Genomic DNA, 22,099 nt, shown 5'->3' with positions numbered 1-22,099 from the left:
CACTATTTCTGAGTCTCTGCCATTCATTCACCATGCCCTGATGATTTGAGACCTGGCCCAACTTTTGGGCACAGCCAGGCTGCAGTCAGTGGCCTTTTCATGCTGACTGCCTGCCTTGGCTCAAGCTTCAGACCTACCTTGACTCTCAAAGGTTCACAGAATCCAAACAAGCAGCATCTAGCTTGAGGGTGTCCTGTACCTCTAGCTGAGCAGCCCTAAGCTGGCACTAGTGGCAGCCGGCCTTGGTTTGTGGTTTGGCCTCTCAAGGTGCTTCCAAGCACAGCACAGGAAGCAGCCATTGGCAGATTTCTTTCTGGCTCCTGCTGGGTGGCCCTGGGTGGGGCATGGGCTGTGGGTGAAGTAGACCTGTGGCTCCCTCCAAGGTGGTCCTGGGGCTGGAGCCCCCAGTGGCCAGCTTCAAAATGAGCTGGAGCATCACCTAGTGGTCTCCAAGTACCATACACCCAAGGAGCATATTGGGCAGGCACCAGAGTCCTGCTGAAGCAGATCCTGCTCTGTAGGATCAGCCCCCACACAACAACCCTTCCCCTGTAGTCAAGGCCAGTCCTCACAACCAGTGAGCCCAAGGGTCAGTCCCTTACATTGATGTGCAGTTATCAACCAAGGCTCAACTACAAGAGGAGGGCACACACAACCCCCACAAGGGACGGACCTGGAGTGTGGCTCAGGTGACCAGAAAGATTGCGCCACTGAGCCCCACAGTACACCTACTACATAAGGCCACTCTACTAAGACCAGAAGACATAGCAGCCCTACCTAATACATGGAAACAAACACAGGGAGGCAGCCACAATAGGGAGACAAAGAAATATGTCCCAAATAAAAGAACAGAACAAAGATCCAGAAAAAGAACTTAGCAAAATGGAGATAAGCAATCTATCAGACACAGAGTTCCAAACACTGGTTATAAGAATGTTCAATGATCTCAGGGAGAACTTCAACAAAGAGACAGGAAACATAAAAATGGAGATGGAAACCATGAAAAAGAACCAGTCAGAAACAAAGGATACAATAAGGGAAATGAAGAATATATTACAGGGAATCAACAGTAGATTAGATGAAGCAGAGGATCCAACCATTTATGTAGAAGATAAGGCAGCAGACAGCACCCAACCAGAACAGCAAAAAAAAAAAAATCCAAAAAATTAAGGAGAATTTAAGGGCCTTCCAGACAATATCAAGTGTACCAATATTCACATTGTAGGGGTACCAGAAAGAGAAGAGAGAGAGCAAGGAATTGAAAACCTATCTGAAGAAATAATGACAGAAACTTCCATAACCTGGTGATGGAAATAGAGATCCAAGTCCAGGAAGCACAGAGAGTCCCAAACAAGATAAGCCCAAAGAGGCCAACACTAAGACACATCAAAATTAAAATGCCAAAGGTTAAAAACAAAGAGAGAATCCTAAAAGCAGCAAAAGAGAGGCAATTAGTTACCTACAAGGAAGCTCCCATAAGACTGTCAGGTGATTTCTGAACAGAAACTTTGCAGGCAAGAAGGGAGTGGCAGGAAATATTCCAAGTGATGAAAAGCAATAACATTCAACGAAGATTGCTTGTCTGGGACAAATAATGAGCTTCCCAGACAAGAAAAAGATAAAGGAGTTCATCACGACCAAACCATTACTACAAGGAATCTTAGAGGGACTTCTTTAAGATAGGAGTGGGGTAAGGATGGGTGAAAGGGGAAGGGATTAAGTAGTACAAATTGGTTGTTACACAGTAGTCATAGGGATGTAGCATATAGCATAAGGAATATAGTGAATAATATTGTATTAACTAGGTATGGTGCCAGATAGGTACTAGATCTATCAGGGTGATAGATGGGAATGGAGTTGGGGGCAGGGTAAAAATGGTGAAGATATTAAGAAATACAAATTGATAGTTAATACAGTATGGGGAATATAATTAACAATGTTGTAAGGATCATGTAAGGTGCCAGATGGGCACTGGACTTATCAGGGGGATCACGTCATAGACTGTGTAGGTGACTGACCAATGGGTTATACACCTGAAGCTGAAGTAGAATAATACTGAATGTCAACTATAACTAAATGTATAGGTATATATAGTCACGGGATGTGGGGTGCTACATAGGGAAGACAGTCGATGGTATTGTAACAGCTATATAAGATGTCAGAGGGGTAGTATCTTGGGGGGGTGGGTTATCACTTTATGAGGGCTTTAAATGTCTAACTATACATTGCTTTGTACACTTGAAAGTAATAAAATAAATTTTAAAAAATCGTGAGGGATATGTTGGCTGAGGAGGTCCCCCCACCGAGTAGTGAGGGGTCCCAGCTACTCCCCACTCCAGGGTTTCAGTGGTGGGGGGAGAGGTCCCCATAACTTCTGGCTATAAAAACCAGCAAACATTGTGGCTGAGTGAGTCCCAGGTGTCCCTCTTAAACAGACCGCACACAGACTTACTTGCTGATGGAGTCACTGGCTCTGAGCTCCAGTGCTGGGGTAGCATCTTGAAAGGCACCAGGAACATACAGGGAGGAATTGAGTTGTCTAGCTTCAGGGTGAGGGCTGGAGGGGCTGCTTCTCCCAGACAGAGGAACTGGCAGAAGTCATTGTTTCTTTGTTTAGCCTTTCCCCTCAAGCGTGCAGATGTATGCAAATGCCAATCTGAGTCTCCACCCAACTGGCTATCACCTTTCATTTGGCCCATCCTATTGATTCCCTGAGAGCATGTCCCACCCAATTTTTGGACACACCTAAGCTGCTTTCAGTGGCTTTTCCATATAAACTACCTGCATTGGCTCATGTGGCAGACTTTCCTAAAATCTCTCAAAGGTTCTCAAAACCCAAACAAGCAGCATCTGGCTTCGGCATGTCCTGTACCTCTGGCTGAGCCCCCCTAAGACTGGCACTAGCGACAGCTAGCCTTGGTTTGCCGCTTGGCATCTCCACGCACCTCCAAACACAGCGAGGGCAGTGGCCATCTCTGGATTGTTTTGCACCTCATGCCAAGTGGCCCTGGGCAGGGCACAGACTGCTGCTGAACTTGGCCTGCAGTGGGACCCCTCCCAGGAGGCCCTGGTGCTGGAAGTCCCAGTGGCCAGATGGACTGGGTCGGAGCATCACCTGGCCACCTCCAAGGATGACACACCCAAAGGGCAGACGGGGCAGGCACCAGAGCCCCGCTAAAGTGAACCCTGCTCTGTAGGGTCAGATACTGCACAACAGTTCTCCCCCTGTAGTCATACCCAGTCCTCACAATCAACAAGCCTGAGGATCAATCCCTCCTATTGAAGTACAAAAAGCAATCAAGTCTCAGCAGCAAAAGAAGGGGACAGACAACTCACACAAGGGACATATCTATAGGACACAGCTCTGGTGACCGAGGAGACTGCACCACTGGGTCCCACAGAACACCTACTATATAAGGCCACTCTACTAAGACCAGGAGGTATAGCAGCCCTACATAGAAACAAACATAGGAAGGCAGCCAAAATGGAGAGACAAAGAAACATTTCCCAAATAAACGAACAGAAAAAATCTCCAGAAAAAGAACTAAACAAAATGGAGACAAGCAATCTATCAGATGCAGAGTTCAAAACACTGGTTATAAGGATGCTCAACGATATTAAGCAGAATTTTAACAAAAAGATTGGAAACATAAAAATGGAGACAGAAAACATTAAAAAGAACCAGTCAGAAATAAAGACTACAAAAACTGAAATGAAGAATATATAAGAGGGAATCAACAGTAGATTAGATGAAGAACAGGATTGAATCAGTGATTTAGAAGATAAGATAGCACAAAATACCCAGTCAGAACAGCAAAAAGAAAAAGGAACCCCCCAAAATGAGGAGAGTTTAAGGGGCCTCTGGAACAACATCAAGCATACCAACATTTGCCTCATATGGGTACCAGATGGAGAAGAGAGAGAGCAAGGAACTGGAAATCTTTTTGAAGACATAATGACTGAAAACTTCCCAAACCTGGCAAGGGAAATAGACGTTGAAGTCCAGGAAGCACAGAGTCCCAAACAAGATGAACCCAAACTGGCCCACAACAAGACACATCATAATTAGAATTCCAAAGATTACAGACAAAGATGAACGATGAAGTATAAATCGGTTGTTACAAAGTAGTTATGGGGATGTAGGGTATAGCATAAGGAATATAGTCAATAATCTTGTAATAACTATGTATGGTGTCAGATGGATACTAGGTTTGTTGGGGTGATAGATAGGAAGGGGGTTGGGGGACAGGGTAAAAAAGGTGAGGGCATTAAGAAGTACAAATTGGTAGTTAGAAAGTAGTCACGGGGATGTAAAGTAAAGCACATGGAATATAGTCAATAATATGGTAATAACTATGTATAGTGTCAGGTGAGTACTAGACTAGTCAGGGGGAATCACTTCTTAAATTATATAAATGTCTAACCACTATGCAGTACATCTGAAATTAATATAAAATAATATTGAATGTTAACTGTAATTGAAAAATTAAAAAAGGGGGGGATAAGGTGAAGGGAAATACGAGGTCCAAGTTTCCAGGTATAAATCAAATAAGTCATGGGGAATACAATGTACAACATAAGGAATATAGTAAAAAATGTTGTGATAGAGTGGTACAGTGTCAGATGGTTGTTAGACTTATGGTGATCACTTCTTTATGTATATAATTGTTGAATAATTATCGTGTACACATGAAACTAATATAATAATTATGTTAGCTATATTTTAATCAAAATCTTAAACAACAACAACAACAACACACACACAAAAAACGAAAACTAAACAGACTTTCCCCTTTGGCCTGGATCTGCTGACAAAGGAAAACATAAGACACTTCAGCTTTCTGTTCTTTGTCTAATAGTTGATTAGCTGAGATTAGCTGAGATAGAAATGTCAAATCTCTCAGCCCAGCTCCAAAACCACTTCCTGTTCTGATGACTTGTGGCTGGAAATATAACTCCCCGCCCAGCGGTACACCCTGCCCCCAAACCACTAATTTGCCCTATAAAAGCAGAAGCAGTTCTGAAAGTCTTCAGATTGGGCTGAGTTCCCTATTGCAATAGTCTCAATAATATCTGTCTCCTAGCTTGTCTGTTTTTTGTCTTTGACAGTTTGGTGCTCTGACTCAGGATCATAACTTGCCTTCAGATTCAAGTCTGCTCCAGCCAGGTAATAACAGGCCATTTGGAGCTTTTTGTGCTCCATTCCCAATTGGAAATCCAGGAACTAAAGGTGAGTTTTAATCCTAGTCCTATGTTCCAGCCTCTTGTCTGTTGGTAGCATGGTAAGAATTTGATTTTGGTTTTTTTGAATAGTTAGTTGAGTTTTGGTACTGGATTATTTTTAAATAGTCTGACTGTTTGTTAATCTCTATACATGAATGAAATGATTTATAGATATCTTATGTCTGTTGGGTAGAGGATGACAGAAAATCAAATTTATTATTCTTTTCTCTTTGTTTATCTATTTTCCCCTATTTTTAATGCAAATCAAGTAAGACCCACTGGGAAGACAAGAGCTCTTTTTATATGAAAAGTGAATTTTGTATTTCTAGGTTTATGCCTGACCTAACCTATAGGCTAAAATTTTAGACTTGAAGCTATAAGTTCTCTATGTCTGTATGTATGTTTATGTGTCTGTGGTATGTAATATTTTCATATTTTCAGGTAGTATTACTAAATTAGATTATCAAAAATGTAATGTGTACTATTCTGATTGACTTAGAGCTAAATTATGTATTACACAAATGGAATATTGCTAAAATTCCCAAATATTGAAGAAATTGAACTTCTAATACTTTCTTCTTTTTTTTTTAATACTTTCAATGTGCTAAAAATATATTCTTATAGCCACTAACTCAAAAGTTCTAAGAATTCAAATTTACATAATCTAGGTAATTTTGGCAAATGAGACTAATATTGTTGGTTTAATAAAAACAGTTATACCTTCTGAGTTATCATTAAGCACATATTTTTATGTTCATACAAGCGTATATTTATCATACAAACACATATTTTTATTCTGCTTGGGTACCTTCTTTCTCAACTTATAAAGATTTGCTGATTTAGTAAGCTATCATTACAGTTACTATATTTTTAACATGGTAAAAAAATGAAAATTTGTACTTTGTTAAATTAACTCATTATTCTGATAAACTTTATTTCAAAAGTAATTGTTTTATAGTATGTGAGCTTGAAGACAGTTTCTAAAATCTTTCGTTAACTGAAAACAGTGGGCTAATCGTAAATTGAGTTAATTCATTAGATACTTAGAACGTAGTTAAGTAAGATAAAATATTGAAGCATTAATTACAAAATCTCATCTAATTTTTACACACTTTTTGCCTCCTATTTTTATATAATACAGAGAGGATATATATTTGGGTCTGTTAAGGGATGTGTTTATTTTTGCCACGTTAAGAAGTTGTACTATAAAGGATATTTATAGCTATCGAAAGTTATAAGACATATATTTATAATCTCTGCTAGTCTGTTAGAAAGTATTGGTGTATGAAAGACAGTTTACATTTTTCTATCGACAGAGGCTTCCTCCTTGATCAAATTTTAGTTAGGCTCTTGTGAACTTTCTTGTAGTCTAGGTCTCGACCTTACCCGCTAAACCCAGTTTTAGCAGAGAATCCTTCTAAGCCAGTTAATTTAGACCCCACCCCCATATCTGATTCAGTTCCTGTCCCTGCCCTAGATATCTAGTCTGCTATTGTATTTCCCTGAAAATAAGACCTAGACGGACAATCAGCTCTAATGCATCTTTTGGAGCAAAAATTAATATGACACCTGGTCTTATTTTACTATAAGACCAGGTATAATATAATATAATATAATGACCGGGTCTTATATTAATTTTTCTCCAAAAGATGCATTAGAGCTGATTGTCTAGCGGGGTCTTATTTTCGGAGAAACGGGGTATTGGTAAGAATCCTGTTAAACCAGTTTAGCAAAAATCCCCCTACCCTTGATAACCTATCAAGTTCCTCATAGTAATTTTCCATCCAGTTTCTCCCTCACTCCGTTCCTTGGCTGTACATCTCCAGCTGTCTTTGCTGTATTCGAAATTGAGCTCAGTTCTTTATTGAAGACTCTTTTCTCTCCTGCAGTAGCTTTAATAAGATCTGTCTTATTAAAGTGTCCAGTGCATAACATTTTTTATGCCACCTCCTGGTTTTCTCTATACAACTGAAGTTACTATAGTTATAAAAGTATAATCCATATATGTGAATGAGATTCTAATAGGAGCAATAGTAGCAAAGAGGAAAAAGTATGCAGGATTTTGTTAAGAGGAGAGTAGTTTTGTTCTGCAGTAAAATAACTAGTTGTCCCAGAATGAGAAAGAAAAAAACATATGACAAAACCTGCCTGGATAGGGAATGTTGTAGGTCGTTTATGGAAAGGAAATTTTATTTCTTATAGTCAAATCTGGCTTAGGTTTAATGAGTTTATTTATAAGATTTTTAATAAGAGCGTTAGTTTCAAAACTAGAATTTTGTTTTCTCTCTATTAAATGACAAATTTTTCTTGGATTATTAGTCTTAATAAGAGCTTGTAAAAGATTTTTCTTTTTTTATTATATTTTTCTTTTTATTTAAATGTTTTATTTTTTTATAATAGAGATTTTTTTTAATTATAAGGGATTCTGTGGGCTACATAAGAGAGCTGAGGTTCTTTCTAATCATGCTACTGCCTATGTCTACTTTTAAAATTTTTTATTATTTTGGTTATATAGATAACCAGATATTGTTTTTTAGAAGTCCATGATGCTATTTAACCAAATGTTCAGGCGTCCTGACAACGTTTTGTATTTTACTTTCCAAAAATCAAATCCTACATACGATCTTGCATTGTCAAGGAAAACAACGTAAATCTAGACTTGAGTAAGGAAAGACGTTATTAAGCAAGACTTTTCCAACAAGGAGATGCTCCAAGCCTAAGTCAGAGAACTTTCAGGCAAAAGGCGGACAAGCAAGGTTTCTATATGCAGAGACCTGGGATAGATGCCTATGGAAAGCAGAAGAGAAAGGCAATGCTAAAAGCTGGTTTGAGGGAGGAACCCTTAAACCTGAATTGTATCAAATATTGTACTAAGGAAAGTCGAGGCAGGAGAGTTGGTGGGTGGTTAGGCGCAAGGGGTTGGGACTCTGCACCTGATATGGATCAAAAGAGAGGGGGTGCAGGAAGTGCAGGCAGAGTTGAGGGGGCCAGAGTCCTCAGCAAAGCTGCCGATGGTTGTGTTCAGCACAAAGTTTAGTCAGTCTTCGCCATCCCTCTTCTTGTTCAAGGCAGACTAAGAGAGACTGTCCTGGAACAATACAGAGATAAAGACTCTCAAAAGGGATGGCGGAGTGAAACAGCCCTCCAGGTCAGCATTTTCTCAGTGATGTCCCTACAGGACTCATTGAACAATGTGTTTGCTGTGCTGGCAAGGGCCAGCTGTTTCAATGTCCTTTCAATCAGGCATCTTCAAAGTGGGATTCCTAAAATAAAATAAAAAGAGAAATGTTAGCACAAAGGGAAGTAATAAAGAGTCAGAAGTTGAATCCTCAGGGTATCCAGTCCAGGGAATTTCAAGAGGTTGGTGGACAAAACCATTTAACTTGGAAGCACAGATTTTTGAGTCATATTAGGCTCTTAATTATGTTGCCCAGAGTCTGAGTTAAAGTCTTGAGGTCAGGCACAGCCTGAGCATTTCACCAGACCTCCTTAGTGACCCAGACAGCACCTTGTCAAGGGAGAAATCGGCCCATGCATAGTCTGCTGCCCTGATGAGTCCTTCTGAATTTATAACAAGGTGTCAGGCTTTAGCCTGCAGTGTTTCTTCAGATCCTAGGGGAAAGAGCCAACTACAAAGCAATCTAGAGTCCTAATAAGGATCTGGGCAGTCAGGTTTTAGATCTCAGTGACTTCAAGTCAAGAGAAAGGGAGAAAAATTGGACAGATTAATTTGGAAAGTTGTGGCAAGATATTAAAGGAAACTGAAAGAATTGAAAAATTTGATAAGCATTGACAATTTGTGCAAAATAACAGATCCAAATCCAATTTATAAATAGTTATCAAAACTAGTTTATCCACAGTGGGGGAGGAAACCAATGAAGCATCTAGCAGAAAGGGCAGAGTTTGTATATAGATGGGTTACCTGCAATTTACAGAGAGGTACAAAATAGCTCAGAGAAAATGAGGCTATGGTTAGTTGATAGCCAGACATTGAAGGAAACTTGATGAACTGAATACCTGGTAAGGGTTGGCAAGCTGCACGAGGTGAGACAATCCAGTCCAATTTAGAGGTAAATACCAAACTGATATTTCCATATGAAAGAGAAAGCCCAATTCCCAGACAAGACAAAGTTTGCTTATCTATCTAAATCACCTGAAATTTAGAAAGACGTGCAAAATAGCTCAAAGACAATGAATAGGACCAGAATCTGACATCCAGAAAAGTCTGCTATAGTTTCCCATTGAAACACAAAATGTCTCTCGGGTCTGCCTTCCCCTTTGGATCCAAGACAATCTCAAAGAAAGGTTACTCTTGATCACAGATAAGGCTGGTCTCACTACATGTGGCCTGGTCAGCTACATACATGCAGCAAGAATGACAATTTCCCACATAAGTCTTAGATCTGCTTCGCTGGAACTTTCATGAAGAATGTCAGATTGACCTTTGCGCAGTCTCTTGAGGGTAGGGGCCAAGCCAAGAATCCACCATCATTGTTCACCTGCAGTACCCACAGACTTGGTGGGAATTGCTCTCTGCCTGAGGTCCCCAAAATAGCCTAAGATTCCCGAGCCTGCCAGAAGGAAAGCGACCTTCCTTGCTCACCTGTAAGGCTGGGAACCCTAGAAAGCCAGTTACCAGGCCAGTCTTTCCAAGACAGACTTTGTAAGCATTGGCCCGTCAAGTCAACCTGAGTTCCTCAAAAGTGTCTGGTCATAGCTGATGAAATGAGCATCATTCTCAAATGCGACCTTGTAGGCAAAGCATAAGCAATGCTTCCAATTATGTCCTATTAACAAGGTGGACAGACTCTTATGAATCTGTGCAAATAGCTAGGTTGCCATGAAAATAAGAACACTCAGCAAGAGTTTCTGAATTTTGGAAAGGTGAGTCAGGGTAGAAAAGATACGTGTTTCCTTTCTGTTTACAAGAGCACAGTCTACTAAATTGTTGTGAGTGACAGATAGCTTACTAGAAAGCGGTTCCTTAAATCCAGAAAATAGAACATTAACTCATCGGCACTCTTCCAAGGTCTATACTCACGCATCATCAGTTCACTCATTCCTACACAGTCAAACCTGTCTGACTCTCTCTTGGATTAGCTGTCTCATGAATCCATCTCCTTCTCAGTTAAAGTTCTGGAAATCTTGACTTAGCCCACCAGTATGGTCCCAAAGTTATTTTAGCAATGCCACCCGAAGCCGTTGCCCAAGAGTACCTGGCATAGTCCTTTTCCATGGGTCTTTGAGACAGTCCTTTTTGGTTGAAGACAAAAAGGACTGACTCAGTAGCTGACCTGGCATCACTGCTTGCGAAGCATCAGAGGAAAACACAAACCTATCTGTAGATGATGAAAGACTTAAAATGGCCAGGGTTAATGGATTTTTGATAATTTTCAAAAGTGAAAATTTTGATGACAGTTCACTATAAAAATAATACCATTGATAAGGAAATTTGATTATTTATGTGACAGTGAAATTGAATTGAAAAGGTTTTAGATAAAATATGCATAAACATAATGATTAATCCTACTTTCAAAGAACCGTGGCTATTACATCTAATTAATGAAAGTGCAGGAGCATATTTACAGGGGAAAAAAGCAGATGTAATAATCCTGAAACATAATATGCCATAACGATGTCAAACATATAGTTAGAATAAAGCCATAACATATCTAGATTATAAATCAGAGAGGTTCAGTAAACCTATTTAATTTTAAGAAAAACATATCCGATTATAATAAAAATGTATTTTTGCAAGGTTGATAACTCAGAAGACATAGATGTATTTATTAACCCAGCAACAGCATACTTGTCTCATTTGCCAACAACTTACCTATATCATATGGGCTTGAATTTTTAAAACATTTTGGTGAGTTTATACAAGAATATCCCCCCCCCCCACATTGAGTATATTAGGAATTTAATCTCTTTAATTTCTGGGAATTTTAGGAATATTTAAAATTATATTGGCTCTTATTTATCTCGTAACCAATACAAAAGGAGTTTAGAGTTTAATGTGGTAATACAACTTGTAGGTAAGAAAATTTTACACATGCATTATACACACACATACATACTTACATATATACACATACAGAAAGACACAAATAGAAAGTTTATAGTTTTAATTTTTAAATTTTAGCCATGATTCAGGCATAAACAAAAATACAAAACTCCCTGGTTCATATAAAAGAGTTAACTCTTGTCTTTACCTCACTTTTATATTTTACAAAGATTGCATTGCTGGTAGATGTAGCTAATTGAAGTAAATTCCTCACTATGAGGGCTGAAGCGTCTTTACCAGTATTTGTGGAGGAGACCTTTGACATGTCCTTCGTCCTGATGTGTAATCCTCTGGAGACTGTAGACTGAATTTCAGGAGAGGGTGGGAGGACGGACCAAGCGGCCATTTGGTGTCTCCAAAGTCCACTTGAATGGAGAAAACCTCCAGTCTGTTTCTAATGGCTTTTTGCACCTCAGGCTGTCACTCTTGGCAGCCCCGAGGTCCTCCAGAGTCCCAAGAATGGTAGAGGGACTTAAATCTCGAGTGACTACAGGGAGTAAAGGGGTTGGAGTGAGAAAGAAAAGGTCTGGCAGGGCTGGACAGAGGACGCAGGATGCAGAGGTCTTGAGGGGGGAGACTAATGGATTCCAGGGAGCTGAAGCAAAGGTCAAAGGAGGGGAAATAGGAGGAAGGAGAAGTTGCGGGGTGGGTGATGGGGAGAGATAGGTCTTAGAAGGTGTTGTGGAAGGAAAATGGTCTTTGAGAGAAACAATAGTCTCTGAAACATTTTTGTGAGAGAGACATTTTTCTGTGTCTTTGTAAAAAATGGTCTTTGAGAGAAACAATAGTCTATTTGTCAAAAACAGAAATCTACTTGGGGGATGAGGTCTTGGAATCAGGGATTCAAGAGCTCCACTCAGAATGAGCCAATATAGGAAGGTCCTAAGTTTTCCAAAGAGGCCACTGATATTCTCAGTGGTCTTCAGTAAAAGTTTGCCATTTTTGGAGAAACTGGGTGGAATTACTACCATAATGATGGAGCGCATACCCCACAATGAAGAGATCTGAAGGACAATAATTAGAATGACAATCTCCCATGATAATGAAAGGAACACCTGTGGGTGCTAAGATCTTTGGACTTTAACCCAGGGATAACTTCCAGGGAGAAAGTAAACCTTCAAGGACACTCCAAATAGCAGAAGGAGAAAACAGAGAAGTAGAAAAAAACAGAGAGAGAGAGAGAGAGAGAGAGAGAGACCAAAATAAAGGAAAAATCAAACCAAGTTTTTACCATGCTACAACAGACAAAATTTAGAAAACGGGGCTAGGAGCTATCACTTACCACTGTGGAGCCTGATTTCCCCAGTCAGGAAAGGACGCCGAGTCTAATAAAATGGCCTTAATACTTGGGTGAAAAAAGCAGGGTCCGAGGGCTCGTCAACATCAGAATCATCGCATCAGCACTGTCAAAGAGAAAAAAAGCAAGCTGGACGTTAGTATGAAAGACTTCATTAAGAGGCGACTGCAGTAAGAGGAGCAGAGCGTCGTCATAGGAAGATGCTCACGGACTAAGCTGGAAACGTCTCAGGGAAGGGATGGGCAGGCAAAGCTTTTAAATACAGAGACACCTGGAAAAGATGACTGTAGAAAGAAGGCGGGGTGGCGGGTGGTGACGCTGGTGGCAGAAGGGGGTTTTTGAAGCGTGACGAGCTTCATCACATATTGTACTGACAGAAAAGTCAACAGGAAATGTGGGTTTATGGTTACACACACGGGTGGGGTCTGCACCTAAAATGAAGCAAACAAGTAAAAATGCAGGCAGTTCACACAGAATTCAGGGCCTGGAGTCTCCAAGTGAGTCAAGTTCAAAGTTTGATTCGCATGGTCAGCACCTACACTTGTCCCAGAGAAAATCACACTTGTCCCTGGAAAATCACAAAGAAGGTTCTAGAGAATTGTCAATGTTTTTGCTGTTCATGATTTGTTTCTGTGTATCCAAGTCCTGGTGTTGCTTTGCCTGTGAGACAAAAGCAGCCTAAGTGTTATGAGTCATAATTTCAAATACTTTTTAAACAATATTAACGTGGTTGTAACTTTATTTCTTTAATTTGAACCTAGTATATTCCAGGCCAGTAGTTTTCTATTTACAACATGTACCTATTTACTTCTATTAATCTACTGATGTTTAAAACCCACTCCAGATTTACTGAATTTACTTGGTAATCTTGATATATTCTTGGCATATTCTAACAATGAGCTAGATATATATGGCATCTGATGTCTCATGATTTTTATGTATTATACTTGAAAATACTTTCTCTGTAAAGATTATGTTCACCCATTTTCATAAACTAGATGTAATATCAACCTTTATGTGAAAATAGATTTAAATCTTTGTGCTTATAGATATTTTGTTTAAAGTTCTTTTGGATTGACTTTGTTTTGCATGCCATGGAAACAGCCAGATATGCTTGTCAATTACATTATTCTTGTAATGAATTCTCTTTAGATCACTCCCTTCTGAAAAATACCAATAATAAGTCAACAAAAGCCATTTTCAGTCTTTTGTCATCTACAGATAGTTTCGTTTGTGTGTTTTGTTTTACTTGTGATGCTCCCATGAAATGACGTGCAATCAGCTATAGGGCAGAGGCTTCCATCTTCAACACAGAAAAACTGTCTTAAAGCCTGAAAGAAAAGGACTCTGCTGTGCTCTTGTGTACAAGCTTCTGATGGCATTGCTTAAACAACTAAGAAATCACACGAGCGGACCAAGTCAGAAGTTCCAAACCTCTAGTGGAAAAGCGGATGTGTTCATGACACTACTGACCCAAGATCAAGAGGAAGAAGAATTAGTTACACAGGAATGAATGGACTGATGATGGATGAATATGGACTTTGGAAGTCAGGATTTGCAGAACTTTAACTGAGAAGGAGATGGAGTCATGAGACAGCTAATCCAAGAGAGAGTCAGACAGGTTTGACTGCGTAGGAATGAGTGAACTGATGATGGATGAGTATAGACTTTGGAAGAGTGCCGATGAGTTAATGTTCTATTTTCTGGATTTAAGGAACCGCTTTCTAGTAAGCTATCTGTCACTCACAACAATTTAGTAGACTGTGCTCTTGTAAACAGAAAGGAAACACGTATCTTTTCTACCCTGACTCACCTTTCCAAAATTCAGAAACTCTTGCTGAGTGTTCTTATTTTCATGGCAACCTAGCTATGTGCACAGATTCATAAGAGTCTGTCCACCTTGTTAATAGGACATAATTGGAAGCATTGCTTATGCTTTGCCTACAAGGTCGCATTTGAGAATGATGCTCATTTCATCAGCTATGACCAGACACTTTTGAGGAACTCAGGTTGACTTGATGGGCCAATGCTTACAAAGTCTGTCTTGGGAAGACTGGCCTGGTAACTGGCTTTCTAGGGTCCCAGCCTTACAGGTGAGCAAGGAAGGTCGCTTTCCTTCTGGCAGGCTCGGGAATCTTAGGCTATTTTGGGGACCTCAGGAAGAGAGCCATTCCCACCAAGTCTGTGGGTACTGCAGGTGAACAATGATGGTGGATTCTTGGCTTGGCCCCTACCCTCAAGAGACTGCGCAAAGGTCAATCTGACATTCTTCATGAAAGTTCCAGCGAAGCAGATCTAAGACTTATGTGGGAAATTGTCATTCTTGCTGCATGTATGTAGCTGACCAGGCCACATGTAGTGAGACCAGCCTTCTCTGTGATCAAGAGTAACCTTTCTTTGAGATTGTCTTGGATCCAAAGGGGAAGGCAGACCCGAGAGACATTTTGTGTTTCAATGGGAAACTATAGCACACTCTTCTGGATGTCAGATTCTGGTCCTATTCATTGTCTTTGAGCTATTTTGTGCGTCTTTCTAAATTTCAGGTGATTTAGATAGATAAGCAAACTTTGTCTTGTCTGGGAATTGGGCTTTCTCTTTCATATGGAAATATCAGTTTGGTATTTACCTCTAAATTGGACTGGATTGTCTCACCTCGTGCAGCTTGTCAACCCTTACCAGATATTCAGTTCATCAAGTTTCCTTCAATGTCTGGCTATCTACTAAACATAGCCTCAAATTAAGCTTTTCAGTTTTTCTCCTTTCTTGACATGGAGTCAATGAGAACTAAAATCTGATTGCCAGATCTTTATTGGGACTCTAAGGTTTCTCTACAGCTAGTCCTTGCCTCCAGGATCTGAAGAGTCACTGCAAACTCAAGCCTGAGGACTTGTTATAAGCTGAGAACTAGGACTTGTCATCCCAGCTGACCATTGATAGCTCTTTCCCTTGATAAGCCACTGTCGTGATCACTAAGCCATCTGGTGAAATTCTGATGTCATCCGCGCCCTGATTGGAGAAGCAACCAACGCTGTGGACAACATCAGCAATGCAGTCGACATCTGAGCTTCAAAAAACTCAGTGAGTAGTGAAAGACTGAACATACAAACAGGCAATGGCTGGATCATAGATACAAAATAAAACTCTGACACACAACCTCTATAGTGATCAGTCTAAGAGTCCAACCACAATCTGTTCAACATCAACCCCAAATCAGGACCTGGTCAATAATTTCCAGCTTCCCCAATCTTGTCCCCACTTCTAACTTAGGACTGACCATAGAAGGCCACATATTCATTCCTAACCAATCTTATAGACTTGCCCACTTCTAGTTAACCTGCTTGCAGACTCTGCATGCCAATAGCCTCCAGCTAGGGCACACCTGAAGACTTCACACTTAGACTTTCCCAGTATTCTACATTCATTTGTGTTTCTGCCAAATTCAAGTGATGGGGGCAACTCTTGCTTTAGCAAGCTCTGCATAAATACCATTTGCTTGTTTTCATTTGAGTGACCCTCATTTATTTCCTGTTTTCTTGAAGGTTCCACAAAGACACTGTTTGCACTGACTATCACCATGGACGTAGTCTTCACCCAGGTGTAGAACCCCTTGTGACTTGCTGCTGGCCTCTTGTCAAGTCCACAGTGACACAGTAAGTCAGCACAGGTCTGCCCTCTCCACTCTCTGTGTTGACTTACTCAGTTATTTATTCTCAGTTTGGCACCCAGGTTTTATTATCAGTTCCCATTTGTTTTGCATCCTGGGTGGGATCAAGCAATTCTTTACATCCCTTTTTGCTGCATTTGTTACCATTTTGTGGTGTGCTGTCTCGAAGTGTTATTTGTCATAAGAAGGAGAATCACAGGGTAGAACACAGGCAGATACCTTCTAAGCGTGTGGTTCATGGCAGCCTACAGACTGGTGACTTTGCAGTTTTTATGGGAAATGCCCATTTGGACAAACTTTACGGCAGGTCACTAATAAAACTGGATGAGGTTCTCCTTCTGTCTCCAGTTTTTGTCCTCAGAGGTTGTTGGGTTTTTTTGTTTGTTTGTTTTTGTTTCTCAAAGAAAACATTCTCTCTGGTATTCCACCTGCTTGGGGTGCACATTGCTGGGTCTGTGTTTGGAGGCAGCCAACCATCAATTTGGGGACCTGACATATGAGATACACAAGCATTTTATTTCTACCAACCATTGCCAGCTCTCACAGGTTCAGCTAAATTCAAATCTTCTTCTTTTCCAGGGAAATTCTTGCTTCCTGTATGTGTTCTCATTACAGTCCGGCTTCTTGCATCTATCTTTCCCGATGACATAAGTCTCCCAGGTATGATTTAGGTCTTCAGTGGCCACTCTGGGGAACATCTGACTTTCACAAAATTGTTCATGTGAAAGTCTCCTTAGAAAAGAAGAGGAATACGATTTCTCAGTCCAAACAGGCAGCATATTTTGATTGGTATGCAGAGACCTCCAAACATCATTCTGAAAAAAACCCAAACAAAAAGTGTTCCACTAAAAGACCAAACTATGAGCAATTTCACAAACTGAAGCAACAACCAACGAATTTACCAGGCAAATATTCTTTGTCCTCCAGCTGCTTCCTGATCCTGCTCCCCTCTTCCCTCTTATCCTTCAGATCTGACCTCTTTCCTTCCACATCTCTGACAACCCTTCTCTCTTCTTTCCCTTGCCCAGATCTCTTATCTTTTCCCAACTTTTCTAAAACCCCAAATGCTGGTTGCCTCTAAAAATTCCTCCTTTCCATGTGCTAGGCATGCAGGGAACTGTAGAATGTAAACCTTGGACTTGAGCTGATTTAAGAGCTGTAAAGACTTCTCCAGGGTCGGCCCGGTGGCTCGGGTCGTTGGAGCTCCATGCTCCTAATGTCGATTCCCACATGGGCCAGTGGGCTCTCAACCACAAGGCTGCCAGTTCAACTCCCACAAGGGTTGGTGGGCTGTGCCCCCCCCAAAAAAGATTTCTGTAAACCTAGACAAGACCAACAAATATTCGTAAGATAATTTAGAATTCTTTTCTTGCATATGACCCAGAGTTACTTGATGTATATCAACTTCTATACATGTTGGTTGGAATATCAGATGCTAAATTCTATTGGCAAAAGCTGATTGGACTTACCCCAAAAGGGCCTTAGAGGATTCTTTTTTTACAAGAAGCTTGAGAGTCAAAAAGTGGCTTGAAAAATAGGGCAAAGTATCCTAAACACCATAACTGAAATGTTTCTATTAAAAATCGATTGGACCATAATTCAATCATGCAAAAAGAGCAAACTTTAGAATATTTTTAGGATAGACTAGAAAATATCTTTCAAAAACATTTGTGAGTTAAAAAAGAATGCTAATGTAGCCTCTTTATCTCATTTTGTCAATGGCGCTAAACCTGAAATTGGGCACATAATTCAAAGAAAGATATTAGAACAGGAAATAACCCCTTTATCTGAACAAAAACAACCTGGCATAACATTTTGAAATGGCTTTAGAATAAAAATGAGACAGACTCAAAATAAATGTGTGACTCTAAAGATCAAACAGCAAAGTAGACTACTTCCTAATCAACTACCCATTGATAAGGAAACTTGTATATATTGAAAAAAGGGACAGTAAAAAAAAAATTTCCCATCTCACCATCGCCCCCCCAAAAAAACACCCCAAAACAACAAACAAGCAAACAAACAAAAAACCCAAGACCAAAACAAACAAACAAAATAACAATCCCTCAATTTGGATCAATGATGGTGCTCTGAGGAAGGAAAATACCCCCAATATTCTTCCTTGCTTCTAAACATACGAGGTGAATTATAAATACAGGTGGTCATTAATTCCTCATAGATATGGGTGCCACTCTTTCTACATTAAATCCTGTCACCATTGCTCAACCTCTTCCTCAGAGTAAACATACCACACAGGTTGTAGGTATTTTAAATAATCCATAGATTTTTTTGTTTTCCTATCTCCCGGCCCTTAACTGTCACCCTGATGTCCTTGACTGAAAACAACATTCCTCCCTGCTCTGTGATGGCATCTTGCAAATTTAATCAGGACATATTTACTTTGCAAGTGTGTTTGTAATGTTAAGTGTACATCAGAGGAACTAGTTCTTGAAATTCCAGAGGACTCCTGTTCACAGTCAAGTTATGTCAGCTCTGGCTGCACCTTGGCCTTCTCCATAATATTTAATACATACCCCCATAAAGATCTTGACACCACACTTGATACTTAGTGGACTAAACATTTCAACACTGGGATGGGAACAGAACAAAATTCTTTGCTTCTGTTTCTCCATAGTACCTAACTCAAACACTATCCTGTCATCTATTCTGCCTAAAACCACTTCCCTTACTGTAGTGGGTCTTTGCTTGCTCTTTTCAGTGTGCCTCTACTTGACGTAAAATCATCTTACTGGAGCTTTTCAACTAGCTAAAGATCAGAGAGTAAACATGTATCCAGATAGCAGATATGCTTTTGGAGTGCTGCATGACTTTGGGATGCTGTCCTAACAAAGTGGGTTCTCGTTGCTGAGAGGATCCTCCTGAAAATGGACAAAAACTTAGGGGAAATTTTACATGTATTTCTACTTCCCAGAGAGAGGGCTATTACAAAGATTGAGGTCCATGTAAAGAGAGATAATAAAAAGCTAAAGGAAATGCTCTAGCAGATCATTATGCTAAATAAGCTGCTTTAGCCCAGCTTATGTTCCTATCTAAACCCTCAAAGGATAAATCTCGGGAGGGATTCAAAGAGGTTATTTAAAAATCAGCATTTAGCCTCTGAGTTTGAAAGGGAAGAATGGAAAGAATCTGGTTGTATCCTTCCCTCCGATAATATCTGACTGCTTGGTGATACCACATCATTTCAAATGGATCTTAACTAAATTTCTCAATGAAAACTGCTCCTCAGGGGATACATTGATTGTTATTTTAAATCAACATTGGTGAGAAAAGTTTTAAAAAGACAGTTGAGACTATTTTCAGGTCATGTATCACCTGTCAACACATTAGTCCTGGAAAAACTGTAAAGGTGGGGCATGGCCAAGACTCAAAGCATCAATTACACGTTGAACAGGTTCAGAAGGATTTTATCCAGCTTCCAACCTCTGTGGGATTTGCATATAGTTGAATTATTGTGTATCTATTTTCAGGGTGGGGTTAAGCATTTCCGCGCTGAAAAGCTGCTTGATTTTGTGTTTTCAACTATTACATCAAGTGATTGATGTACACACCTAACTGAAACCATTATAACAGAATCCTGTAAGACATTAGTTCTTACTCAAAAACTGTACTGTCCTTATTACTTATAATCTTTTGAAAAGGTTGAAAAGACTAATGGTAATCCTTAAATTAAAATTGGCAAAACTTTCTGAAACCCTTGAGTCCAATTGGCCAAAGTTACACTCACTAGTTCTTCAGGCGTCTTGTGGCCATTCCCTCAGGGACGCATTGGTTATCCCTTTCTGAATTGGGACCAGAAGGTCCATGCAGTCGGGAATTTTACTCCAATATTAGAGTCTGTCCTGATTCATGGTGACATGGCAAAATATTGCAAGAGACTCTAATACTATACCCAGTTCTTTCACCAATGGGCGTAGGGTATCCTTTCAAGACATTTTGCTAAACCATCTCTTCATGATCTTCAACCAGATTATTTCATCTATTGGAAGAGACATCAAAGGAAAACTGCTGCTCTTGATTTCATCAGCAGGGACCTTATCAGGTACTGTTAACAACAAATACAGTAGTGAGATGCCAGAGTCAATGCTTGGGTTCATGTTCAACAACTGAAGAAGTAATTCAGAATTCCATTCAATTGGAAGGCTACTCAAATAGGGGTTTTCAAATCGAGGCTATTCAGAGACATTGTAGACACAGCTGATTCCTGGAAAGAGACAGTTGACCAAAAATCCTTGGAACAAGCAGATGGTTTTAGACAATGGACAGCTTCTGCCCAAGATGATGGAGCAGGATCTCTGTCTGATTCTTTTTTTAAAAAAAATCTATCTGCTAATAACCATTCTTCTTATTTTCTATAGACCCTTGGTTGTCGTCCACACATAATAGCTCTTTTTCCCGTCCTTATATTGTTAGGTCAGAGAATACTTATTTTAATGATATTCTAAGATTATCTCAAATAGCCACTCAAATAGCACTCAGTCTTACTGACCGCTGGATATGCTATCCATCATTGGATCTCATTATAAAACCTCTGGGCAATTCCATTCTCATCAAATAAATCCATAAGGAAATACAGCTGATGGCATTTTTACTTGCACCTACATGGATACATGATATTAAACAAATCAACTGGTAAATTACTTTACTAGTGTCCATCTCTCCAGGGGAAAGAAAAATATTACAATCTATTGATCAAACCCTGTGCAATTCTAAATTTTATTTCCATGACCTTCTTAGGGCAATGGACCAAATATTTGCCGTCAGGAAGAGACTAATCAAGGTCCAAATATGTAATACAACTGATGTAAGGCCTGGGTTCTGACCTCATGTCACAATTAACTCCTTTTTTCCTAGATCTCCATGTATCCCTACTGAGTACTACTTCGTTTGTGACCAAAATGCCTGGTTCTGTTTGCTTCAAACTGCCAAATGTAAGTGACTGAGACTGATTCCCTTGCTATAGCAAGCTAATAGTCTTTGCTCATTCTTATTTGGGTGTCTTCATTTCCTTTGATAGCAGTGCTGCTTAATCTAAAAATTTTCTTCTACCAACCACTTGATACCCACTAGATTTGTGACCCACAGTGTGTGACTCTGGATTATTTGTTTTAATTCAAACTTTTATATTAATATTTCTCTTTTTCATTTCAGGCATCCCTGTTTAAGATGTCTCGACTTCAAGATTCTAAAACAACTTACCTGTGCTATAACCTTCCAACAGATGGCTCAACTAATTTTACAGAAGCAAGACCAATAAGAGTCCTAGAAAGACTATTAGATCCTATTTCATTTTACTCAGGAGTTTTATGCTTGTTGCTTAGTTGTTTAGCAATCTGTTATATCATTTATATTGAGAAAAAAAGGAGGGGCTGAGAATGTTGAATGTCACCTAAGCTCTGTGTTCCTGGAAAACAGCTTAAGAAATCCTCCATGCTTACAGCTGGGAAGGATAAGGGGTGGGCAAGGGATGGGAGGTAACAGCAATCATATATTTTTTTTCTTGAGGTGACAAAAATGTTCTAATTTTCTAAAATTGACTGTGGTGATGATTTCAAATTTGTGGATATACTGAAAATCACTGCATTATACATTTGAATGAGTGAATTGTATGGTATGTGAATTAGATGTCAATAAAGCTGTTAAAAACAAAAGAAAGCAAATGACCCATGTTTGCAGATGTTTAGCTCTTTGGAATCCTGTCTTCTGACCATAAGAAGTTGAGGAGCCCATTTTGAATTACCTTTATCCCTTTTAATTCAAGTTGCCAGCATTTTCATCAACACGATTCTCTTAAAAATTTTATGGGTTTTCTATGAATCTGATGAGACACACT

The 22,099-nt window shown here is 39.7% G+C and overlaps 2 long non-coding RNA genes across 38 annotated transcripts in view; one reads left to right on the top strand and one right to left on the bottom strand.

Annotated features, from left to right (window-relative positions):
* LOC109443351 (protein LRATD2) overlaps nucleotides 1–22,099 on the bottom strand; it is a 530,125-nt gene that overhangs the window by 183,496 nt on the left and 324,530 nt on the right. For 8 of the 37 annotated variants that reach the window (XR_012490832.1, XR_012490846.1, XR_012490831.1 and 5 more), the window contains exon 1: nucleotides 138–12,839. This is a non-coding gene — a long non-coding RNA (protein LRATD2). Of the gene's footprint in view, nucleotides 1–137; nucleotides 12,932–22,099 lie in introns of those variants that run through there. The other 29 variants (XR_012490843.1, XR_012490834.1, XR_012490841.1 and 26 more) reach the window with 21 other exon arrangements.
* LOC141567888 (uncharacterized) lies at nucleotides 14,547–21,691 on the top strand. The gene is made up of 6 exons (XR_012490868.1): nucleotides 14,547–15,662; nucleotides 16,124–16,234; nucleotides 16,828–16,908; nucleotides 20,236–20,308; nucleotides 21,121–21,197; nucleotides 21,418–21,691. It is a non-coding gene; the product is annotated as an uncharacterized LOC141567888 (long non-coding RNA).

The sequence above is a fragment of the Rhinolophus sinicus genome, linkage group LG12 (genome assembly GCF_036562045.2).
Source record: "Rhinolophus sinicus isolate RSC01 linkage group LG12, ASM3656204v1, whole genome shotgun sequence".
NCBI lineage: Eukaryota > Metazoa > Chordata > Mammalia > Chiroptera > Rhinolophidae > Rhinolophus > Rhinolophus sinicus.
This window is presented reverse-complemented; position numbering and strand designations above follow the sequence as displayed.